The sequence below is a fragment of the Platichthys flesus genome, chromosome 10, assembly GCF_949316205.1.
Source record: "Platichthys flesus chromosome 10, fPlaFle2.1, whole genome shotgun sequence".
NCBI classification, from domain to species: domain Eukaryota; kingdom Metazoa; phylum Chordata; class Actinopteri; order Pleuronectiformes; family Pleuronectidae; genus Platichthys; species Platichthys flesus.
Genome location: NC_084954.1, coordinates 24039569 through 24060394, shown reverse-complemented (window position 1 = coordinate 24060394; position 20826 = coordinate 24039569). Strand labels below are relative to the sequence as shown.

The following is a 20826-nucleotide window of genomic DNA, read 5'->3' as shown; positions in this document are numbered from 1 at the left end:
GCAGGAGCAAATAAAGCCTTGTATAATTTGTGTTGGCAGATGGGGGCGTGGTGGGAATGTTGTATACTAGAATCTGACATGCGGAAAGCAAAGAGAGGCCCACCGCGAAGGTGGTGACTGTGACCGAGAGGCTCCACCGCTGCTCTCGAGCAGAGGGCCATGCTGACTCTGGTTTCTCTTCATAACGCACAAGTCTTTCGCCTTTTACTAAAGACTTCCGTGGAGAGGAACAAACATGAGTTGAATCTATTTTTGGCAGGCTTTGCTGTATGGCTGAGCGTTATGAAATTGTGAAAAGTCAAAGAGCTGTCTAGGTCAGAAATCAAGTGTCCACAAAGGAGAGCTTGGGCGGAGGTGATGAACAGCAGCCATTGTTATGCACACCTACAAACGGGGTACCACAGCAAGGGAAATTTGTGCCAAGAGGTTAGCGTGGACATCCAACACTTGTGGATTATCGCTTCTCGGCCTTTTGGCCAAGATCAAGTGTAGTATCTGTTCTTATCAGTTTAATATCTGATATGTCCTCTATATGAGGACTACATATTAAGCAGATATTTGGCAAGAGGAGCAGAAATTTGGAGCTTGCTCCCTTCTCTCCACGCATCGACCTAGCATTGCAGTGCCGCTGGGAACGGTGCACTCTGTTCTTACCTTGTAGAAAAGCAAACACTCAAACAATTGTGGAGGTTTCAAGGTGAATTCGACACTGGGTCAATGAAACTGAGGGAATGGCCTGGCAGAGTTTGACAAGTGTGCAAAACTGCTCTGATGACTCACTGCCTTGTAAAGCGATCATGCATGACTCTGCACGGGGTCACAATAAGCATCAACTAGATTCCAAATAGAATCAGAAGCGTTTGTCAAAAACTGAAACGTTTTTTCACTCAACATCTCCTGGGAGACTTGGTGAGAAAGCAGAGTCCGCTTTTGGACCCAATGTAAGTGGTTCAGGGATGTATCGCTTAAAAAGGCTTAAAAGCCAATCACTAGTCAGGGCAGGAGCAAATAAAGCCTTGTATAATTTGTGTTGGCAGATGGGGGCGTGGTGGGAATGTTGTATACTAGAACTACACTTGTGGATTATCGCTTCTCGGCCTTTTGGCTAAGATCAAGTGGAGAAACGGCGACAGAGTTGGACGAAGAAGGAACACAGCTGACAAAAAGATGGCCCCAACGGCCTCCAAGGAACAGACAAGCCCAAAGGTCGGCGTGAGGTTCACGATACGCTTTCAGGCTGAGCCGGTGGAGGAACATCTGATTTCGAGAGACTGGTTCTGCAAAAATGTCATCTTGGAACAACTGAGGCTGAAGGTAGAAGATGTATACTGCATCCAGTGGAACCAGCCAGAAAAAGCCTTTGACGTTACCCTGGTCAGTGAAGATATGTATTCAAGAGTGGCTGAAGCCTGTAGAAAGGAGGCTGGGACAAGATTCATAGCCGGTTACAAGATTTTGAACCTGGACAGACCAAATTTCAGAACTATCACGGTGCATACCTACAACCCCTTCGTCACCGACCTAGCACTAGTGGCTTTTTTGGGACAGCACGGAGAGGTTGTGACTAGTGCTAGGTACGTAAAAGACATGAGGGGATTCTGGACAGGAAGAAGGCAGTTCCAAGTGCTGCTGAACCCTGACGCAGAAGGACATGGAGGACTGAAGCATCCACCTGCTCTTTTCAGCCTTGGTGGGGACCGCGGTTACCTGTTTTACGCCCGGCAACCAGCTTTCTGTAGGCGTTGCAGGCAGTCAGGCCATACAGAGGCAGGCTGTTCCAGAGCCGGCTGCCGTACCTGTGGCCAAGGGGGCCATGAGGCTAAAGAGTGCACAGGGCCCAAGGCCTGTCATGGATGTGGTGAAATGGGCCACCTTTACCGCAACTGTCCAAGCAGAAGGAGGACCTTTGTGGAAGTGGCCAAGTCCAATGGAGAACCAGAAAAAGCAAAGCATCCAGGAAAGGGACCCTTGCCTGCAGAGAATGGCTCATGCACACCGGTACTGGCGGCGCCAGCTACGGATCTTTCTGAGATTGGAACAGAGGAAGTCCCCCTGGAGAAAGGAACAAAAGGCAGTGCCACCCGGGATACCGAAGCCCAGGTGACCTGTGACCACGCAGGGGGAGAATTTCCTGCCATCAGCCCAGATCCAGCCACCTCCAAGATCAAGAAGGGGGCACGGAAAGGATCACAGGTTTTCGGAGGGGGGAAAGCAATTAGAAGCGGAGAGAGTAAGGAGGAGGGCCATAGTAAAAAGTCAAAGGGGGAAGGCAACGGGGCCGAGGGACAGGACCAAGAGAAGGGAGTTGATGGTGGGATGGTTAGTGGGGTAGAGCAGCAAAGAAGGGCTGCAGAGGAGGGAGGACATCAGGAGCAGGATGGGGGTAACATAGGGCTAGGTAAGGGTGGGGAAGCTATTGAGCATATCGGAGGAGATCCATGTGAGCTGCCAAATGTAGGTTGTGGGCTGGAGCTGGATTTACCTCCAGACCTGCTCAATATACTATCCCCTATGGGAGAAGATGCATATGAGGGACCCAACAGGCCATCAACATCGCCAAATCCAGTGCCCTTTTCCTGGGCGGACGAGATGGAGAGGGAGGACTTCTTCTCGCAGTAGGGAGGTTGTATTTGGGGGGGGGGGGGTTTTGTGTGGCTGTAAACACTTTAAAAATACAAATTATAATGGCTGTAGTAAAGATGCTTTCATTAAATGTAAGAGGAATGAGGGACACGTTTAAAAGAAGGGTTGTTTATGATTTTGTGGACCATCTGCATGTTGATATTTGTTTATTGCAGGAGGTTCATCTAAGGGACATAGGGGATGTAGCGAAATTCTCAAGGGAGTGGACGAAAGGGGATTCAATCTGGAGTGTGGGAGGGGTCCACTCTACAGGTGTAGGGATATTGTTTGGGGTTAAAGAGATAAGGGTGGAGGATGTGTTCACAATTGTCCAAGGGAGGATACTGGGTGCTGACATCACATGGGGGACCAACAAGCTGAGGGTTGTTGTGGTGTATGGACCACAAACTCAGAGGGAAAGACAAGAAATGTTTGGTTTAGTAGAGACACACCTGACCACCAATAGGCAGGTAATTGTAGGTGGGGATTTCAATGTGCAGTTAGGCAAGGGGGGGGACACCAGCGATATTTATATCTCCCACCTCATGGCTAGACACGGGTTAGTAGATGGGGGGAGGATGGTTAGGCCACTGGCAGACGGTCCCACATGGCGTAATTCACGCGGAACGTATAGACGTCTTGACTACGTGTTTGCCTCAAAGTCTATGATATTGGTGTCAGGTCGACTGCTCCCTGTGTTTTTCTCTGACCATGATGGGCTGCTGTTTGAGGTGCGCCTGTGCCTGCCTGTTTTTGGGCGTGGGTACTGGCGCTTAAATATAAGCATACTAGAGGAGGACATGTTCAAACAAAGTTTTAAACTGTTTTTCAAAAAACTTTTAGGACTAAGACCATTGTGTACTGGAGTGATGGAGTGGTGGGAAGTAGCCAAGAAACGCATGAAGATGTTTTGCGACAGTTTTTCTAAAAAGAAGGTGAGGTTGGCAAAGAGAGAGGTGTTTCGCTTACAGCACCTCCTCGAGCTTGAATACAGCAAAGGAAACAGCACTGGCACAGTAAATCAGTGGGCTTGTGACTCCCTAAAAGCAAAGCTCAGGGAGGTCTTTGAGGGTAGGGCCCGGGCTTACCTGTTCCTGGTGCAACGAAATTACTTGGAGAAGCATGAGACATGTTCTGCTGCTTTCTTCAGCTCAATACGGGCAGACAGGAAAAGACAGGTACAGACCGGGATCAGGGACAAGCAGGGTGTGGTAGTGTCGGAGGCAGCTGAGATGGTGGGGGCTGCTACTGACCACTACCGCACAAGTTTCCAGGAGAAAGAGGTAGATGTAGGGGGAGGGGAATACTTCCTGAACTTACTGACCAAGCAGGTGCCGTCGGACATAGCGCAGGCTTTGGAGGCCCCGCTCACACTCAAAGAGCTCGAGGGAGCCCTTGGTAAAATGAACAAGCGGAAGGTGCCTGGCATCGACGGACTGCCGGTGGAGTTTTATCTCAAGTTCTGGGAGATTCTTGGACCGGTAGTGTTGGAGGTGTTGTCCACAGTGCTTCTCACAGGTGCAATGGGAGGGACTATGGCTACAGGGGTGATCTCCCTTCTGTTTAAAAAGGGGGATGGCACCGACCTCGGAAACTGGCGGCCACTGACAATGTTGTGTGTTGACTATAAACTCCTGGCAAAGGTCCTAGCGGATCGTCTGGGCACAGCGCTTCCACACGTGGTCCATGTGGACCAAACGTGTGGGGTGGCGGGGCGCTCTGTTAGATGGAATCTCCAGCTCATACGAGACGCTGTCGCTTGGGCAGAAGACAGACACCTGCCATTTATGGTGGTGGGCCTCGACCAGGCAAAGGCCTTTGACAGGGTTCACTGGGGCTTTATGTTTAGGGTATTGGAAAGGTTAGGCTTTAACAAGGGTTTTGTCGGATGGTTGCGCACATTATACACAGGTGTGGGGAGCACCGTGGCAGTCAACGGTCACTTAGGGGAAGTTTTCAGGTTGCACTCAGGGGTAAGACAGGGCTGCCCACTCTCACCGCTGCTCTACATCCTTTACATAGAGCCACTGGCGGCAGCTATTAGGGCTGACCCAGGGGTGAAAGGTTTCCTGGTTCCCGGCAGCAGAGGCCTGCGGGTCAAGCTGTCACAGTATGCAGACGACACCACACTGCTGCTGGACAGTGATGAGAGCCTGATCCGATCCTTAGAGATTTTTCAGGACTTTGGTCGGGTGTCTGGAGCAAGACTGAATCACGCCAAGTCCTCTGTCAAGTTCTTTGGGAGGTGGAAAGAAAGGACAGATGTACCGGGAGGGCTGTCGCTATGCACAGGTCACCTGAAGATACTAGGGGTCAGCTTTGAGGCAGCCAACAGTGCCTCGATCAACTGGACCAGGCGAATTACAGCAGTCCAGAAGAGGCTTGCACTCTGGAAGAGCAGGTGCCTGACCTTTATAGGGAAGGTACTTGTACTGAAGGTAGACATTCTGCCATCCCTCCTATATTTGGCATACATATATCCACTGCCAGTCAGCATGAGGAGACCTCTCATGCGCCTCGTGTTCCATTTCATATGGGGGGGGAGGTACGAATATGTGGCTAGGACTCGCATGCTGGCTGGTATCGAAGCAGGAGGGAGGGATGTGCCACACCTCCCGCTGAAGCTGGACTGCATTTTTGTTTCTTCCTTGTGTAGGGAACTATCATTTCCGATAGAGCACCCCTCAGGCTACTTCTTACGACTCTATTTCGCGTACCAAGCTAGGGGGTTGATTGTCTGGAACAATTTGGCACCCAGGGTGGAGCAGCAGCCATGGCATTACAACCATGCAGCCAGGTGGTTGCAGGCTCATCCTGAAGCCTCAAACAGAGAAATAAAAATAGATCACAGAGCCCTCTACAGAGAGGTCAGCAAGGGAGTGGTCGCACCTTTGGTGGTGGGGACCCCGAAAGAGATTTGGAGGGGGATTCAGCCAGGGGGGCTTGACAATGAGCTAAAAGACATCAATTGGTTATGCCTGCACAAATGCCTGCCAGTGCGGGAAACCATGTACCGGCATGGGTTGGCAAGATCCCCTGTGTGCCCTCGGCCAACCTGTCCGGGGGAGGAAACGGTCAGGCATGTCATGTGGGACTGTCCAATTGCAAAGATAGTATGGGGTAAAGTGGGGGAACGGCTAGGGCAGGTGGTCCGAGGATTTAATTTGACCTGGGATAAGGTTGAAAGAGGTTTAGGCTCAGGAAATTTCCCAATGTGGTATATCATAAGCACTACAAAGAGGATAATGTGGTCGGCCAGGCAAGATCTGGTAAAGAGAAATAAAGACAGCAGTGTGGAAGGGATCATGAGGAGGGTGGAAGCTGATGTAAAAGGGAAAATCAAAAGGGATATAGAGAAGTGGGGGAAGCATGCAGCCCTAGAAAGGTGGAAGGGAGGGTTTGGGTGGATATGGTGAACTGAGTGTGAGGTCAAATGGAGTTCTTTGGGCTGTTTTTTGTTTTCTTTTATTGTTTTCACCTTTGTTACTGCAATATGGACCGGGTAGGATATGAAAAACGAATATTTATGACTGTAAAGGCTCACAGTCGTGGCCCAAAATTGTATTAGGGATGGTCATACATGATAATTGATTTGTATTGATTTGACTTGATTTGTACTGAACTGATGAAAGTTTTTTGTAATAAAAAAAAAAAAAAAAAAAAATCTGTTCTTATCAGTTTAATATCTGATATGTCCTCTATATGAGGACTACATATTAAGCAGATTTTTGGCAAGAGGAGCAGAAATTTGGAGCTTGCTCCCTTCTCTCCACGCATCGACCTAGCATTGCAGTGCCGCTGGGAATGGTGCACTCTGTTCTTACCTTGTAGAAAAGCAAACACTCAAACAATTGTGGAGGTTTCAAGGTGAATTCTACACTGGGTCAATGAAACTGAGGGAATGGCCTGGCAGAGTTTGACAAGTGTGCAAAACTGCTCTGATGACTCACTGCCTTGTGAAGCAATTATGCATGAATCTCCAATGGGGTCACAATGAGCATCAACTGGATTCCAAATAGAATCAGAAGCATTTGTCAAAAACTGAAACGTGTTTTCACTCAACATCTCCTGGGAGACTTGGTGAGAAAGCAGAGTCCGCTTTTGGACCCAATGTAAGTGGTTCAGGGATGTATTGCTTAAAAAGGCTTAAAAGCCAATCACTAGTCAGGGCAGGAGCAAATAAAGCCTTGTATAATTTGTGTTGGCAGATGGGGGCGTGGTGGGAATGTTGTATACTAGAATCTGACATGCGGAAAGCAAAGAGAGGCCCACCGCGAAGGTGGTGACTGTGACCGAGAGGCTCCACCGCTGCTCTCGAGCAGAGGGCCATGCTGACTCTGGTTTCTCTTCATAACGCACAAGTCTTTCGCCTTTTACTAAAGACTTCCGTGGAGAGGAACAAACATGAGTTGAATCTATTTTTGGCAGGCTTTGCTGTATGGCTGAGCCTTATGAAATTGTGAAAAGTCAAAGAGCTGTTTAGGTCAGCAATCAAGTGTCCACAAAGGAGAGCTTGGGCGGAGGTGATGAGCAGCCATTGTTATGCACACCTACAAACGGGGTACCACAGCAAGGGAGATTTGTGCCAAGAGGTTAGCTTGGACATCCAACACTTGTGGATTATCGCTTCTCGGCCTTTTGGCTAAGATCAAGTGTAGTATCTGTTCTTATCAGTTTAATATCTGATATGTCCTCTATATGAGGACTACATATTAAGCAGATTTTTGGCAAGAGGAGCAGAAATTTGGAGCTTGCTCCCTTCTCTCCACGCATCGACCTAGCATTGCAGTGCCGCTGGGAACGGTGCACTCTGTTCTTACCTTGTAGAAAAGCAAACACTCAAACAATTGTGGAGGTTTCAAGGTGAATTCTACACTGGGTCAATGAAACTGAGGGAATGGCCTGGCAGAGTTTGACAAGTGTGCAAAACTGCTCTTATGACTCACTGCCTTGTGAAGTGATTATGCATGACTCTGCACGGGGTCACAATGAGCATCAACTGGATTCCAAATAGAATCAGAAGCATTTGTCAAAAACTGAAACGTGTTTTCACTCAACATCTCCTGGGAGACTTGGTGAGAAAGCAGAGTCCGCTTTTGGACCCAATGTAAGTGGTTCAGGGATGTATCGCTTAAAAAGGCTTAAAAGCCAATCACTAGTCAGGGCAGGAGCAAATAAAGCCTTGTATAATTTGTGTTGGCAGATGGGGGCGTGGTGGGAATGTTGTATACTAGAATCTGACATGCGGAAAGCAAAGAGAGGCCCACCGCGAAGGTGGTGACTGTGACCGAGAGGCTCCACCGCTGCTCTCGAGCAGAGGGCCATGCTGACTCTGGTTTCTCTTCATAACGCACAAGTCTTTCGCCTTTTACTAAAGACTTCCGTGGAGAGGAACAAACATGAGTTGAATCTATTTTTGGCAGGCTTTGCTGTATGGCTGAGCCTTATGAAATTGTGAAAAGTCAAAGAGCTGTCTAGGTCAGAAATCAAGTGTCCACAAAGGAGAGCTTGGGCGGAGGTGATGAGCAGCAGCCATTGTTGTGCACACCTACAAACGGGGTACCACAGCAAGGGAGATTTGTGCCAAGAGGTTAGATTGGACATCCAACACTTGTGGATTATCGCTTCTCGGCCTTTTGGCTAAGATCAAGTGTAGTATCTGTTCTTATCAGTTTAATATCTGATATGTCCTCTATATGAGGACTACATATTAAGCAGATTTTTGGCAAGAGGAGCAGAAATTTGGAGCTTGCTCCCTTCTCTCCACGCATCGACCTAGCATTGCAGTGCCGCTGGGAACGGTGCACTCTGTTCTTACCTTGTAGAAAAGCAAACACTCAAACAATTGTGGAGGTTTCAAGGTGAATTCTACACTGGGTCAATGAAACTGAGGGAATGGCCTGGCAGAGTTTGACAAGTGTGCAAAACTGCTCTTATGACTCACTGCCTTGTGAAGTGATTATGCATGACTCTGCACGGGGTCACAATGAGCATCAACTGGATTCCAAATAGAATCAGAAGCATTTGTCAAAAACTGAAACGTGTTTTCACTCAACATCTCCTGGGAGACTTGGTGAGAAAGCAGAGTCCGCTTTTGGACCCAATGTAAGTGGTTCAGGGATGTATCGCTTAAAAAGGCTTAAAAGCCAATCACTAGTCAGGGCAGGAGCAAATAAAGCCTTGTATAATTTGTGTTGGCAGATGGGGGCGTGGTGGGAATGTTGTATACTAGAATCTGACATGCGGAAAGCAAAGAGAGGCCCACCGCGAAGGTGGTGACTGTGACCGAGAGGCTCCACCGCTGCTCTCGAGCAGAGGGCCATGCTGACTCTGGTTTCTCTTCATAACGCACAAGTCTTTCGCCTTTTACTAAAGACTTCCGTGGAGAGGAACAAACATGAGTTGAATCTATTTTTGGCAGGCTTTGCTGTATGGCTGAGCCTTATGAAATTGTGAAAAGTCAAAGAGCTGTCTAGGTCAGAAATCAAGTGTCCACAAAGGAGAGCTTGGGCGGAGGTGATGAGCAGCAGCCATTGTTGTGCACACCTACAAACGGGGTACCACAGCAAGGGAGATTTGTGCCAAGAGGTTAGATTGGACATCCAACACTTGTGGATTATCGCTTCTCGGCCTTTTGGCTAAGATCTAGCCAGGTGAGAAGGGTTTGCGGACGTGGATTGTCATAATGACGTCAGCAACAGTTTCACAGCAGGGACTTCCCGTGCTGAAAAATACTTTGAGATTCATTTGGAAGAGTACTGAAGTTTTTTTGGATAGGAGAGAATTTGGAGTTAATATTCTTTTTGGAGCCTTGTCCCTCAAGATAGATGACCTCCTCTGCTTGCAGAGAAATGCCACCGACCGTTTTTTTGATGTTACGTTCTATAATCTCACCAAGATGGAGGAAACGAAAAGGTTGGCTGATCGTTTGGCTGATGGACCACTGAGGGAGTACCAGATTCAAAGCCTTTGCCGAACTGGTGAGCGTGTTATCACAATTCATAACTATAATCCCTGGGTAACTGAAGAAGCAACCAGATACTTCCTTTCTAAGCATGTGACAGTGATTTCGAGCATGAGGGAAATCAGGGACTCTCTTGACGTTTGGACTGGAAAAAGACAATGTCGTGTGCGGCTGAAGGATGACCCAGATGGTCACGATGGCTACCACCACCCCCCTGCCTCCTTCACCATAGGCACAAATAGAGGATATCTGTACTACTCGGGCCAGCCTATTTACTGCAGAAAATGCACAGACTTTGGTCACACGGCAGAATCCTGCACGCAGGTGAGGTGCAGAAATTGCAAGGGTCTAGGACACAAAATGGGGACTTGTGACCGTTCCAGAAAATGCAATCTTTGTGGGTCTGAAGGACATTTATTTAAGCACTGCCCTGAGGTCCGCTCCTCCTATGCAAGCATTGTAAGGCGACCAATGTGCGAAGATCCTGATGCCTCCTCCCTGAGAGCAATTAACGAGGTAATTGATCAAATGTTTGTGGACAATGAGATTGAGGCAAATGTGGTTGATCCACCTGAACGAGCACCTCCCCCAGAGAAGAAGAAGGGGGAGGAGACTACAACCTCAGAGGAGAGCCAACCTGTTCCTGAGTGGACCACAGTGGAAAGCAGGGGAGGCAAGGGGAAAAAAAGGAGGATCGAGACAAGCGCTGTGCCCCTGGGAGTGGATAGCGTGTTCAGTGTTCTTTCTGAGGTTGTGGAGGAGTCGCAGGAGGAAGGGGAGATGGAGGGGCTGCAGGTGAACAGCGATCAGGATGTGAAGGCTGCTGCCAGGGTGGATGGGCTGGAGGGTGGAGAACATGGACAAATTCCAGTGCAGACTGAGGTGACAGACTCTGACGGCAGCATGCCCCCGTCCGGGTGTGTCCTGGTGGAGTCCCTGGCTCCGAACAACTCTGACAGGGATTTGGTTTCAGAGCAATGCTCATTGCTTCCAGAGGGTAATACCCCCAACTCAGGGCACGCGGTGCCCGAGGAAAAGACACATAGGGAAGGCATTGAATTTGACTGTGAAGTTGAAAATTAGAGAAAACACAGTGTCTCGTCTTTGATGGTTTGTTTGTTTGTTTTGTTTTTTGTCTCATTCCTCATTTACCAGAATGTCCTCATTACATATAGTTTCCATAAATGTTAGAGGTTTGAGGAACAAGGCCAAAAGGGAAGTGGTCTTTTCTCATTTATGTTCAATCAACTTTTCTTTATGCCTTTTGCAAGAGGTCCACTTGAAAAATGAAGACGACATGAACCTATTCTCAAAAGAGTGGACCAAAGGTGAATCTAGGTGGAGCATTGGGGGGGTCCATTCATCTGGGGTGGGAACACTATGTGGGAATAATGAAGTCCAAGTGGTTGGCAGTTTTTCAGTGGTACAGGGGAGGGTTTTGGTAACAGATATTGACTGGAAGGGAAAGGGGTTAAGAGTTATTAACATATATGCCCACTCTTCTCCAAAGGAGAGAAGGGAGCTTTTTCTTAGTCTTGACACTGCTTTCATGACCAACCGCCATGTGGTAATTGGAGGAGACTTCAATTCCCAAAGTGAGGGCAGCAAGGCCGAGGCCAGTTTAATAAATATTGTTACAAAGTATAATTTGGTGGATTCATATAAAAAAGCTAACCCAGACGATCTTGGCTTCACATGGTCAAATAGTAGAGGGGCGAAGAGTAGGATAGACTATATATTTTGTCCGGTAGAATTTCAGGTGACAGGGGCGAAAGTATCACCAGTTTTTTACACAGATCACAACATGCTCTCAGTAAAACTAACCTCAATGATGATCAAAAATGGTAAAGGGTATTGGAAATTAAACAACAATATTCTAGAGCTCCAGCAGTTTAGGGTAGCATTAAAGTGTTTTCTAAAAGATTGCTTTCATATGAGAGTATTTTATGAAAATGTCTGTGAATGGTGGGAAAGCACAAAGCTGCGTATTAGATACTACACACAGAATTACTCAAAAGAATCAAGGAAAGAGGAATTTAAATTATACTACCGACTGCAAAAAGCCATAAATAAATTAATGGAACAGAGAAATGCAGGTGGACAAATTGATAAGGACTTGCTGAAACATTTGCAAGATAAACAGAGGTTATTTTTTCACAACAGAGCAGAGGCCTATAAATTCCGGTGTCTTAGAGAGAAGTGGGAGAGTGACGAAAAGTGTTCTCCCTACTTCTTTAGACAGTCCAAAGCACAGGCAAAGAGGAGGAGCATAGTTTCCGTTTTAAATGAAACAGGTGAGGAGATTAACGATCCTGATGGGATTGCTCAAGTTATCTCTAATCATTTTTCTACGTTTTTTAAAGCAGAAAAGGTTGACTACATGAAAGGTGCAACATTGTTAGACAATATAGACAGATTCATACCTGAAGATCTGAGAACAGAGCTAGATAAAGATTTTACTTTAGAAGAAATCCTGAGGGCAACCATGTCTTTGAAAAAGGGCAAGGTGCCAGGAATAGATGGGATCACAAAAGAATTTTATATAATATTTTGGGAAGACATTGGGTCATGGCTGTTAGAGTTGTTCACTTATATATGTACATCTGGGATTATGGGGGAATCCATGAGAAAAGGGGTGATATCCCTGCTGTTTAAAAAAGGTGATGTCAACAAAATATCAAACTACAGGCCTCTAACAATGCTTTGTACAGATTATAAGATTTTTAGTAAGGTTTTGACAAACCGTTTGGTGTCAGCTCTACCCTTAATCATCGGCTCAGATCAGACATGTGCAGTACCTGGCAGGCAACTAAACTGGAATTTACAAATGCATAGAGATATACTATCTTATTCTCAGGACAGAAATATACCACTAATTGTCCTCAGTCTTGACCAGGAAAAAGCCTTTGACAGAGTTGATCACAATTTTTTGTTTAGGACACTAAAGAAATTTGGCTTCGGTGCTAGATTCAGGAGTTGGTTGAGGATTTTATACACAGAAGTCGGAAGCAGTGTTAATGTTAATGGCAACCTTGGTGAATTCTTTAAACAAACCAGAGGGGTCAGACAGGGATGTCCAGCATCAGCCCCCTTGTATGTGCTATTCATTGAAACGCTGGCATGTGCAATCAGGAAAAATGTTAACATCAAGGGTATACAGCTGCCTGGTGGTGAATCCTTGACCATATCCCAGTATGCAGATGACACTGTACTGTATTTAAAAGATGATTTCTGTCTGCGCGAAGCTATGCAGGTCATCGACACATTCTCAGTTGCTTCTGGTTCTAGAGTCAATACAGGAAAATCCCAAATCAAATACTTTGGAAAGTGGAAGGACAGAGTTGATAACCCTTTAGGGTTCTCTCTGTGTGCGGGGCCAATGACTTTACTGGGAATATCCTTTGGAAATAACAATGATGGAGAAACTAATTGGGAGACAAAATTGGGAAAAGTGCTGAAAAAACTAAATATGTGGAAATTAAGAAGGCTGTCCATTAGTGGTAAGATTTTGGTTATTAAATCTGATTTATTGCCGACATTACTTCATGTGGCTTATATTTTCCCCATGCCGGCTTTAGTTTGTTTAAAACTTCAAAAATCTCTGTTTCAGTTCATATGGGGAGGGTATGAATACATTAAAAGAGCTACAATGTATCAGCCGGTCGAAAGAGGTGGTAGGGACATGCCAAATTTAGGTTTGAAGTTCAAAGTTTTGTTTTTTTCAAATACATGTAGAATAATGTTAAACCCACCTGAACACAAATGCCAACCATTGATTAAATTCTGGCTCTCTATCCATCTGAGACCTCTTGTGGCGAAATGGGAAAACAGTTTTCCGAAAGCAGAGGTCATGCCAGATCATTATAAAAAAATGATAAGTTGGGCAAAGAAATACAAGGAGTGTTGGAAAAGAGATTCAGTAGTTAATCACAAAAAGCTGTATGAAACGTTGATTGCTAAGTTTGACCCTAAAGATGGTTTGCATGTTCATAGTGACGTGTGGAGAAGAACCCAATGCAAGAGTCTAGAAAACAGATTAAGAGATTTTAATTGGTTGGTGCTTCATAGGAAATTACCTGTGAGGAATACTCTATTTAATCATGATTTAACATTAAATAGGATATGCCCAAGACGTGGATGCAATGGGGTAGAAACCGTGGAACATGCATTATTTGAATGTCCTTTTGCAAAACAATTGTGGAAGAAATTGGGCCAAAGATTCGGGTTTCTAAAAGAGGTGAATTGGGAAAAAGTTCTGTTCATGGATTTTAGTTTAGAGGGGGACAAAGGTGTGTGCAAAGCCTTAGAACTTACATCAATTGTGAAGGCTAAGTTATGGGAGGTAAGAGGTAGTATAATAAATGAGACGGAAAAGTGGTCGATAGAAAACACTACACACAGTATTGAAGACATTATGCGGCGAAAACTTAAATTGGAGGCGAGCAAATGGGGCATCGACTCAATTAAAGATCGATGGAAAATTATTTTTGACAATCTGTAGACTGAACTCATGAAAGAGTCTTTTATTGTACCTCCTCTTATTTTCTTTTAGTCCGATAGAATTCTGGAGGTCTTAAGATGTGGAGAGATGATGATCTTTGTAATGTAAAGTATTGTACTGCTCATGAGTGAATTAAATAAAAAAAAAATTCCAAAAAAAAAAAAAAAAAAATCTGTTCTTATCAGTTTAATATCTGATATGTCCTCTATATGAGGACTACATATTAAGCAGATTTTTGGCAAGAGGAGCAGAAATTTGGAGCTTGCTCCCTTCTCTCCACGCATCGACCTAGCATTGCAGTGCCGCTGGGAACGGTGCACTCTGTTCTTACCTTGTAGAAAAGCAAACACTCAAACAATTGTGGAGGTTTCAAGGTGAATTCTACACTGGGTCAATGAAACTGAGGGAATGGCCTGGCAGAGTTTGACAAGTGTGCAAAACTGCTCTTATGACTCACTGCCTTGTGAAGTGATTATGCATGACTCTGCACGGGGTCACAATGAGCATCAACTGGATTCCAAATAGAATCAGAAGCATTTGTCAAAAACTGAAACGTGTTTTCACTCAACATCTCCTGGGAGACTTGGTGAGAAAGCAGAGTCCGCTTTTGGACCCAATGTAAGTGGTTCAGGGATGTATCGCTTAAAAAGGCTTAAAAGCCAATCACTAGTCAGGGCAGGAGCAAATAAAGCCTTGTATAATTTGTGTTGGCAGATGGGGGCGTGGTGGGAATGTTGTATACTAGAATCTGACATGCGGAAAGCAAAGAGAGGCCCACCGCGAAGGTGGTGACTGTGACCGAGAGGCTCCACCGCTGCTCTCGAGCAGAGGGCCATGCTGACTCTGGTTTCTCTTCATAACGCACAAGTCTTTCGCCTTTTACTAAAGACTTCCGTGGAGAGGAACAAACATGAGTTGAATCTATTTTTGGCAGGCTTTGCTGTATGGCTGAGCCTTATGAAATTTTGAAAAGTCAAAGAGCTGTTTAGGTCAGCAATCAAATGTCCACAAAGGAGAGCTTGGGCGGAGGTGATGAGCAGCCATTGTTATGCACACCTACAAACGGGGTACCACAGCAAGGGAGATTTGTGCCAAGAGGTTAGGTTGGACATCCAACACTTGTGGGTTATCGCTTCTCGGCCTTTTGGCTAAGATCAAGTGTAGTATCTGTTCTTATCAGTTTAATATCTGATATGTCCTCTATATGAGGACCACATATTAAGCAGATTTTTGGCAAGAGGAGCAGAAATTTGGAGCTTGCTCCCTTCTCTCCACGCATCGACCTAGCATTGCAGTGCCGCTGGGAACGGTGCACTCTGTTCTTACCTTGTAGAAAAGCAAACACTCAAACAATTGTGGAGGTTTCAAGGTGAATTCTACAATGGGTCAATGAAACTGAGGGAATGGCCTGGCAGAGTTTGACAAGTGTGCAAAACTGCTCTGATGACTCACTGCCTTGTGAAGCGATTATGCATGAATCTCCACGGGGTCACAATGAGCATCAACTGGATTCCAAATAGAATCAGAAGCATTTGTCAAAAACTGAAACGTGTTTTCACTCAACATCTCCTGGGAGACTTGGTGAGAAAGCAGAGTCCGCTTTTGGACCCAATGTAAGTGGTTCAGGGATGTATTGCTTAAAAAGGCTTAAAAGCCAATCACTAGTCAGGGCAGGAGCAAATAAAGCCTTGTATAATTTGTGTTGGCAGATGGGGGCGTGGTGGGAATGTTGTATACTAGAATCTGACATGCGGAAAGCAAAGAGAGGCCCACCGCGAAGGTGGTGACTGTGACCGAGAGGCTCCACCGCTGCTCTCGAGCAGAGGGCCATGCTGACTCTGGTTTCTCTTCATAACGCACAAGTCTTTCGCCTTTTACTAAAGACTTCCGTGGAGAGGAACAAACATGAGTTGAATCTATTTTTGGCAGGCTTTGCTGTATGGCTGAGCCTTATGAAATTGTGAAAAGTCAAAGAGCTGTTTAGGTCAGCAATCAAGTGTCCACAAAGGAGAGCTTGGGCGGAGGTGATGAGCAGCCATTGTTATGCACACCTACAAACGGGGTACCACAGCAAGGGAGATTTGTGCCAAGAGGTTAGCTTGGACATCCAACACTTGTGGATTATCGCTTCTCGGCCTTTTGGCTAAGATCAAGTGTAGTATCTGTTCTTATCAGTTTAATATCTGATATGTCCTCTATATGAGGACTACATATTAAGCAGATTTTTGGCAAGAGGAGCAGAAATTTGGAGCTTGCTCCCTTCTCTCCACGCATCGACCTAGCATTGCAGTGCCGCTGGGAACGGTGCACTCTGTTCTTACCTTGTAGAAAAGCAAACACTCAAACAATTGTGGAGGTTTCAAGGTGAATTCTACACTGGGTCAATGAAACTGAGGGAATGGCCTGGCAGAGTTTGACAAGTGTGCAAAACTGCTCTGATGACTCACTGCCTTGTGAAGCGATTATGCATGAATCTCCACGGGGTCACAATGAGCATCAACTGGATTCCAAATAGAATCAGAAGCATTTGTCAAAAACTGAAACGTGTTTTCACTCAACATCTCCTGGGAGACTTGGTGAGAAAGCAGAGTCCGCTTTTGGACCCAATGTAAGTGGTTCAAGGATGTATTGCTTAAAAAGGCTTAAAAGCCAATCACTAGTCAGGGCAGGAGCAAATAAAGCCTTGTATAATTTGTGTTGGCAGATGGGGGCGTGGTGGGAATGTTGTATACTAGAATCTGACATGCGGAAAGCAAAGAGAGGCCCACCGCGAAGGTGGTGACTGTGACCGAGAGGCTCCACCGCTGCTCTCGAGCAGAGGGCCATGCTGACTCTGGTTTCTCTTCATAACGCACAAGTCTTTCGCCTTTTACTAAAGACTTCCGTGGAGAGGAACAAACATGAGTTGAATCTATTTTTGGCAGGCTTTGCTGTATGGCTGAGCCTTATGAAATTGTGAAAAGTCAAAGAGCTGTTTAGGTCAGCAATCAAGTGTCCACATAGGAGAGCTTGGGCGGAGGTGATGAGCAGCCATTGTTATGCACACCTACAAACGGGGTACCACAGCAAGGGAGATTTGTGCCAAGAGGTTAGGTTGGACATCCAACACTTGTGGGTTATCGCTTCTCGGCCTTTTGGCTAAGATCAAGTGTAGTATCTGTTCTTATCAATTTAATATCTGATATGTCCTCTATATGAGGACCACATATTAAGCAGATTTTTGGCAAGAGGAGCAGAAATTTGGAGCTTGCTCCCTTCTCTCCACGCATCGACCTAGCATTGCAGTGCCGCTGGGAACGGTGCACTCTGTTCTTACCTTGTAGAAAAGCAAACACTCAAACAATTGTGGAGGTTTCAAGGTGAATTCTACAATGGGTCAATGAAACTGAGGGAATGGCCTGGCAGAGTTTGACAAGTGTGCAAAACTGCTCTGATGACTCACTGCCTTGTGAAGCGATTATGCATGAATCTCCACGGGGTCACAATGAGCATCAACTGGATTCCAAATAGAATCAGAAGCATTTGTCAAAAACTGAAACGTGTTTTCACTCAACATCTCCTGGGAGACTTGGTGAGAAAGCAGAGTCCGCTTTTGGACCCAATGTAAGTGGTTCAGGGATGTATTGCTTAAAAAGGCTTAAAAGCCAATCACTAGTCAGGGCAGGAGCAAATAAAGCCTTGTATAATTTGTGTTGGCAGATGGGGGCGTGGTGGGAATGTTGTATACTAGAATCTGACATGCGGAAAGCAAAGAGAGGCCCACCGCGAAGGTGGTGACTGTGACCGAGAGGCTCCACCGCTGCTCTCGAGCAGAGGGCCATGCTGACTCTGGTTTCTCTTCATAACGCACAAGTCTTTCGCCTTTTACTAAAGACTTCCGTGGAGAGGAACAAACATGAGTTGAATCTATTTTTGGCAGGCTTTGCTGTATGGCTGAGCCTTATGAAATTGTGAAAAGTCAAAGAGCTGTTTAGGTCAGCAATCAAGTGTCCACAAAGGAGAGCTTGGGCGGAGGTGATGAGCAGCCATTGTTATGCACACCTACAAACGGGGTACCACAGCAAGGGAGATTTGTGCCAAGAGGTTAGCTTGGACATCCAACACTTGTGGATTATCGCTTCTCGGCCTTTTGGCTAAGATCAAGTGTAGTATCTGTTCTTATCAGTTTAATATCTGATATGTCCTCTATATGAGGACTACATATTAAGCAGATTTTTGGCAAGAGGAGCAGAAATTTGGAGCTTGCTCCCTTCTCTCCACGCATCGACCTAGCATTGCAGTGCCGCTGGGAACGGTGCACTCTGTTCTTACCTTGTAGAAAAGCAAACACTCAAACAATTGTGGAGGTTTCAAGGTGAATTCTACACTGGGTCAATGAAACTGAGGGAATGGCCTGGCAGAGTTTGACAAGTGTGCAAAACTGCTCTTATGACTCACTGCCTTGTGAAGTGATTATGCATGACTCTGCACGGGGTCACAATGAGCATCAACTGGATTCCAAATAGAATCAGAAGCATTTGTCAAAAACTGAAACGTGTTTTCACTCAACATCTCCTGGGAGACTTGGTGAGAAAGCAGAGTCCGCTTTTGGACCCAATGTAAGTGGTTCAGGGATGTATTTCTTAAAAAGGCTTAAAAGCCAATCACTAGTCAGGGCAGGAGCAAATAAAGCCTTGTATAATTTGTGTTGGCAGATGGGGGCGTGGTGGGAATGTTGTATACTAGAATCTGACATGCGCAAAGCAAAGAGAGGCCCACCGCGAAGGTGGTGACTGTGACCGAGAGGCTCCACCGCTGCTCTCGAGCAGAGGGCCATGCTGACTCTGGTTTCTCTTCATAACGCACAAGTCTTTCGCCTTTTACTAAAGACTTCCGTGGAGAGGAACAAACATGAGTTGAATCTATTTTTGGCAGGCTTTGCTGTATGGCTGAGCCTTATGAAATTGTGAAAAGTCAAAGAGCTGTCTAGGTCAGCAATCAAGTGTCCACAAAGGAGAGCTTGGGCGGAGGTGATGAGCAGCCATTGTTATGCACACCTACAAACGGGGTACCACAGCAAGGGAGATTTGTGCCAAGAGGTTAGCTTGGACATCCAACACTTGTGGATTATCGCTTCTCGGCCTTTTGGCTAAGATCAAGTGTAGTATCTGTTCTTATCAGTTTAATATCTGATATGTTCTCTATATGAGGACTACATATTAAGCAGATTTTTGGCAAGAGGAGCAGAAATTTGGAGCTTGCTCCCTTCTCTCCACGCATCGACCTAGCATTGCAGTGCCGCTGGGAACGGTGCACTCTGTTCTTACCTTGTAGAAAAGCAAACACTCAAACAATTGTGGAGGTTTCAAGGTGAATTCTACACTGGGTCAATGAAACTGAGGGAATGGCCTGGCAGAGTTTGACAAGTGTGCAAAACTGCTCTTATGACTCACTGCCTTGTGAAGTGATTATGCATGACTCTGCACGGGGTCACAATGAGCATCAACTGGATTCCAAATAGAATCAGAAGCATTTGTCAAAAACTGAAACGTGTTTTCACTCAACATCTCCTGGGAGACTTGGTGAGAAAGCAGAGTCCGCTTTTGGACCCAATGTAAGTGGTTCAGGGATGTATCGCTTAAAAAGGCTTAAAAGCCAATCACTAGTCAGGGCAGGAGCAAATAAAGCCTTGTATAATTTGTGTTGGCAGATGGGGGCGTGGTGGGAATGTTGTATACTAGAATCTGACATGCGCAAAGCAAAGAGAGGCCCACCGCGAAGGTGGTGACTGTGACCGAGAGGCTCCACCGCTGCTCTCGAGCAGAGGGCCATGCTGACTCTGGTTTCTCTTCATAACGCACAAGTCTTTCGCCTTTTACTAAAGACTTCCGTGGAGAGGAACAAACATGAGTTGAATCTATTTTTGGCAGGCTTTGCTGTATGGCTGAGCCTTATGAAATTGTGAAAAGTCAAAGAGCTGTCTAGGTCAGCAATCAGGTGTCCACAAAGGAGAGCTTGGGCGGAGGTGATGAGCAGCCATTGTTATGCACACCTACAAACGGGGTACCACAGCAAGGGAGATTTGTGCCAAGAGGTTAGCTTGGACATCCAACACTTGTGGATTATCGCTTCTCGGCCTTTTGGCTAAGATCAAGTGTAGTATCTGTTCTTATCAGTTTAATATCTGATATGTCCTCTATATGAGGACTACATATTAAGCAGATTTTTGGCAAGAGGAGCAGAAATTTGGAGCTTGCTCCCTTCTCTCCACGCATCGACCTAGCATTGCAGTGCCGCTGGGAACGGTGCACTCTGTTCTTACCTTGTAGAAAAGCAAACACTCAAACAATTGTGGAGGTTTCAAGATGAATTCTACACTGGGTCAATGAAACTGAGGGAATGGCCTGGCAGAGTTTGACAAGTGTGCAAAACTGCTCTGATGACTCACTGCCTTGTGAAGCGATTATGCATGAATCTCCACGGGGTCACAATGAGCATCAACTGGATTCCAAATAGAATCAGAAGCATTTGTCAAAAACTGAAACGTGTTTTCACTCAACATCTCCTGGGAGACTTGGTGAGAAAGCAGAGTCCGCTTTTGGACCCAATGTAAGTGGTTCAGGGATGTATTGCTTAAAAAGGCTTAAAAGCCAATCACTAGTCAGGGCAGGAGCAAATAAAGCCTTGTATAATTTGTGTTGGCAGATGGGGGCGTGGTGGGAATGTTGTATACTAGAATCTGACATGCGGAAAGCAAAGA

The 20826-nt window shown here is 45.9% G+C and overlaps 21 non-coding genes across 21 annotated transcripts; all 21 read left to right on the top strand.

Annotated features, from left to right (window-relative positions):
* Positions 1–163: 163 nt before the first annotated feature.
* Positions 164–276, top strand: LOC133963222 (U5 spliceosomal RNA). Its single transcript, XR_009922732.1, has one exon. It is a non-coding gene; the product is annotated as a U5 spliceosomal RNA (small nuclear RNA).
* A 180-nt stretch (positions 277–456) lies between these two features.
* Positions 457–648, top strand: LOC133962780 (U2 spliceosomal RNA). Its single transcript, XR_009922352.1, has one exon. It is a non-coding gene; the product is annotated as a U2 spliceosomal RNA (small nuclear RNA).
* Positions 649–6250: 5602 nt separating this feature from the next.
* Positions 6251–6440, top strand: LOC133962992 (U2 spliceosomal RNA). The gene has a single exon (XR_009922551.1). It is a non-coding gene; the product is annotated as a U2 spliceosomal RNA (small nuclear RNA).
* A 514-nt stretch (positions 6441–6954) lies between these two features.
* LOC133963221 (U5 spliceosomal RNA) lies at positions 6955–7067 on the top strand. Its single transcript, XR_009922731.1, has one exon. It is a non-coding gene; the product is annotated as a U5 spliceosomal RNA (small nuclear RNA).
* A 177-nt stretch (positions 7068–7244) lies between these two features.
* On the top strand, positions 7245–7436 carry LOC133964137 (U2 spliceosomal RNA). The gene has a single exon (XR_009923606.1). It is a non-coding gene; the product is annotated as a U2 spliceosomal RNA (small nuclear RNA).
* A 513-nt stretch (positions 7437–7949) lies between these two features.
* On the top strand, positions 7950–8062 carry LOC133963220 (U5 spliceosomal RNA). The gene has a single exon (XR_009922730.1). It is a non-coding gene; the product is annotated as a U5 spliceosomal RNA (small nuclear RNA).
* A 180-nt stretch (positions 8063–8242) lies between these two features.
* LOC133964136 (U2 spliceosomal RNA) lies at positions 8243–8434 on the top strand. Its single transcript, XR_009923605.1, has one exon. It is a non-coding gene; the product is annotated as a U2 spliceosomal RNA (small nuclear RNA).
* A 513-nt stretch (positions 8435–8947) lies between these two features.
* On the top strand, positions 8948–9060 carry LOC133963219 (U5 spliceosomal RNA). The gene has a single exon (XR_009922729.1). It is a non-coding gene; the product is annotated as a U5 spliceosomal RNA (small nuclear RNA).
* Positions 9061–14230: 5170 nt separating this feature from the next.
* On the top strand, positions 14231–14412 carry LOC133963029 (U2 spliceosomal RNA). The gene has a single exon (XR_009922570.1). It is a non-coding gene; the product is annotated as a U2 spliceosomal RNA (small nuclear RNA).
* A 513-nt stretch (positions 14413–14925) lies between these two features.
* LOC133963218 (U5 spliceosomal RNA) lies at positions 14926–15038 on the top strand. Its single transcript, XR_009922728.1, has one exon. It is a non-coding gene; the product is annotated as a U5 spliceosomal RNA (small nuclear RNA).
* Positions 15039–15215: 177 nt separating this feature from the next.
* On the top strand, positions 15216–15407 carry LOC133962602 (U2 spliceosomal RNA). The gene has a single exon (XR_009922185.1). It is a non-coding gene; the product is annotated as a U2 spliceosomal RNA (small nuclear RNA).
* Positions 15408–15920: 513 nt separating this feature from the next.
* Positions 15921–16033, top strand: LOC133963217 (U5 spliceosomal RNA). The gene has a single exon (XR_009922727.1). It is a non-coding gene; the product is annotated as a U5 spliceosomal RNA (small nuclear RNA).
* A 177-nt stretch (positions 16034–16210) lies between these two features.
* LOC133964133 (U2 spliceosomal RNA) lies at positions 16211–16402 on the top strand. Its single transcript, XR_009923603.1, has one exon. It is a non-coding gene; the product is annotated as a U2 spliceosomal RNA (small nuclear RNA).
* A 513-nt stretch (positions 16403–16915) lies between these two features.
* Positions 16916–17028, top strand: LOC133963215 (U5 spliceosomal RNA). The gene has a single exon (XR_009922726.1). It is a non-coding gene; the product is annotated as a U5 spliceosomal RNA (small nuclear RNA).
* Positions 17029–17205: 177 nt separating this feature from the next.
* On the top strand, positions 17206–17397 carry LOC133962872 (U2 spliceosomal RNA). The gene has a single exon (XR_009922439.1). It is a non-coding gene; the product is annotated as a U2 spliceosomal RNA (small nuclear RNA).
* A 513-nt stretch (positions 17398–17910) lies between these two features.
* LOC133963213 (U5 spliceosomal RNA) lies at positions 17911–18023 on the top strand. Its single transcript, XR_009922724.1, has one exon. It is a non-coding gene; the product is annotated as a U5 spliceosomal RNA (small nuclear RNA).
* Positions 18024–18200: 177 nt separating this feature from the next.
* Positions 18201–18392, top strand: LOC133964132 (U2 spliceosomal RNA). The gene has a single exon (XR_009923602.1). It is a non-coding gene; the product is annotated as a U2 spliceosomal RNA (small nuclear RNA).
* Positions 18393–18905: 513 nt separating this feature from the next.
* LOC133963212 (U5 spliceosomal RNA) lies at positions 18906–19018 on the top strand. Its single transcript, XR_009922723.1, has one exon. It is a non-coding gene; the product is annotated as a U5 spliceosomal RNA (small nuclear RNA).
* Positions 19019–19195: 177 nt separating this feature from the next.
* LOC133962672 (U2 spliceosomal RNA) lies at positions 19196–19387 on the top strand. The gene has a single exon (XR_009922251.1). It is a non-coding gene; the product is annotated as a U2 spliceosomal RNA (small nuclear RNA).
* A 513-nt stretch (positions 19388–19900) lies between these two features.
* Positions 19901–20013, top strand: LOC133963211 (U5 spliceosomal RNA). Its single transcript, XR_009922722.1, has one exon. It is a non-coding gene; the product is annotated as a U5 spliceosomal RNA (small nuclear RNA).
* Positions 20014–20190: 177 nt separating this feature from the next.
* On the top strand, positions 20191–20382 carry LOC133964131 (U2 spliceosomal RNA). The gene has a single exon (XR_009923601.1). It is a non-coding gene; the product is annotated as a U2 spliceosomal RNA (small nuclear RNA).
* The last annotated feature ends 444 nt before the right edge of the window (positions 20383–20826 follow it).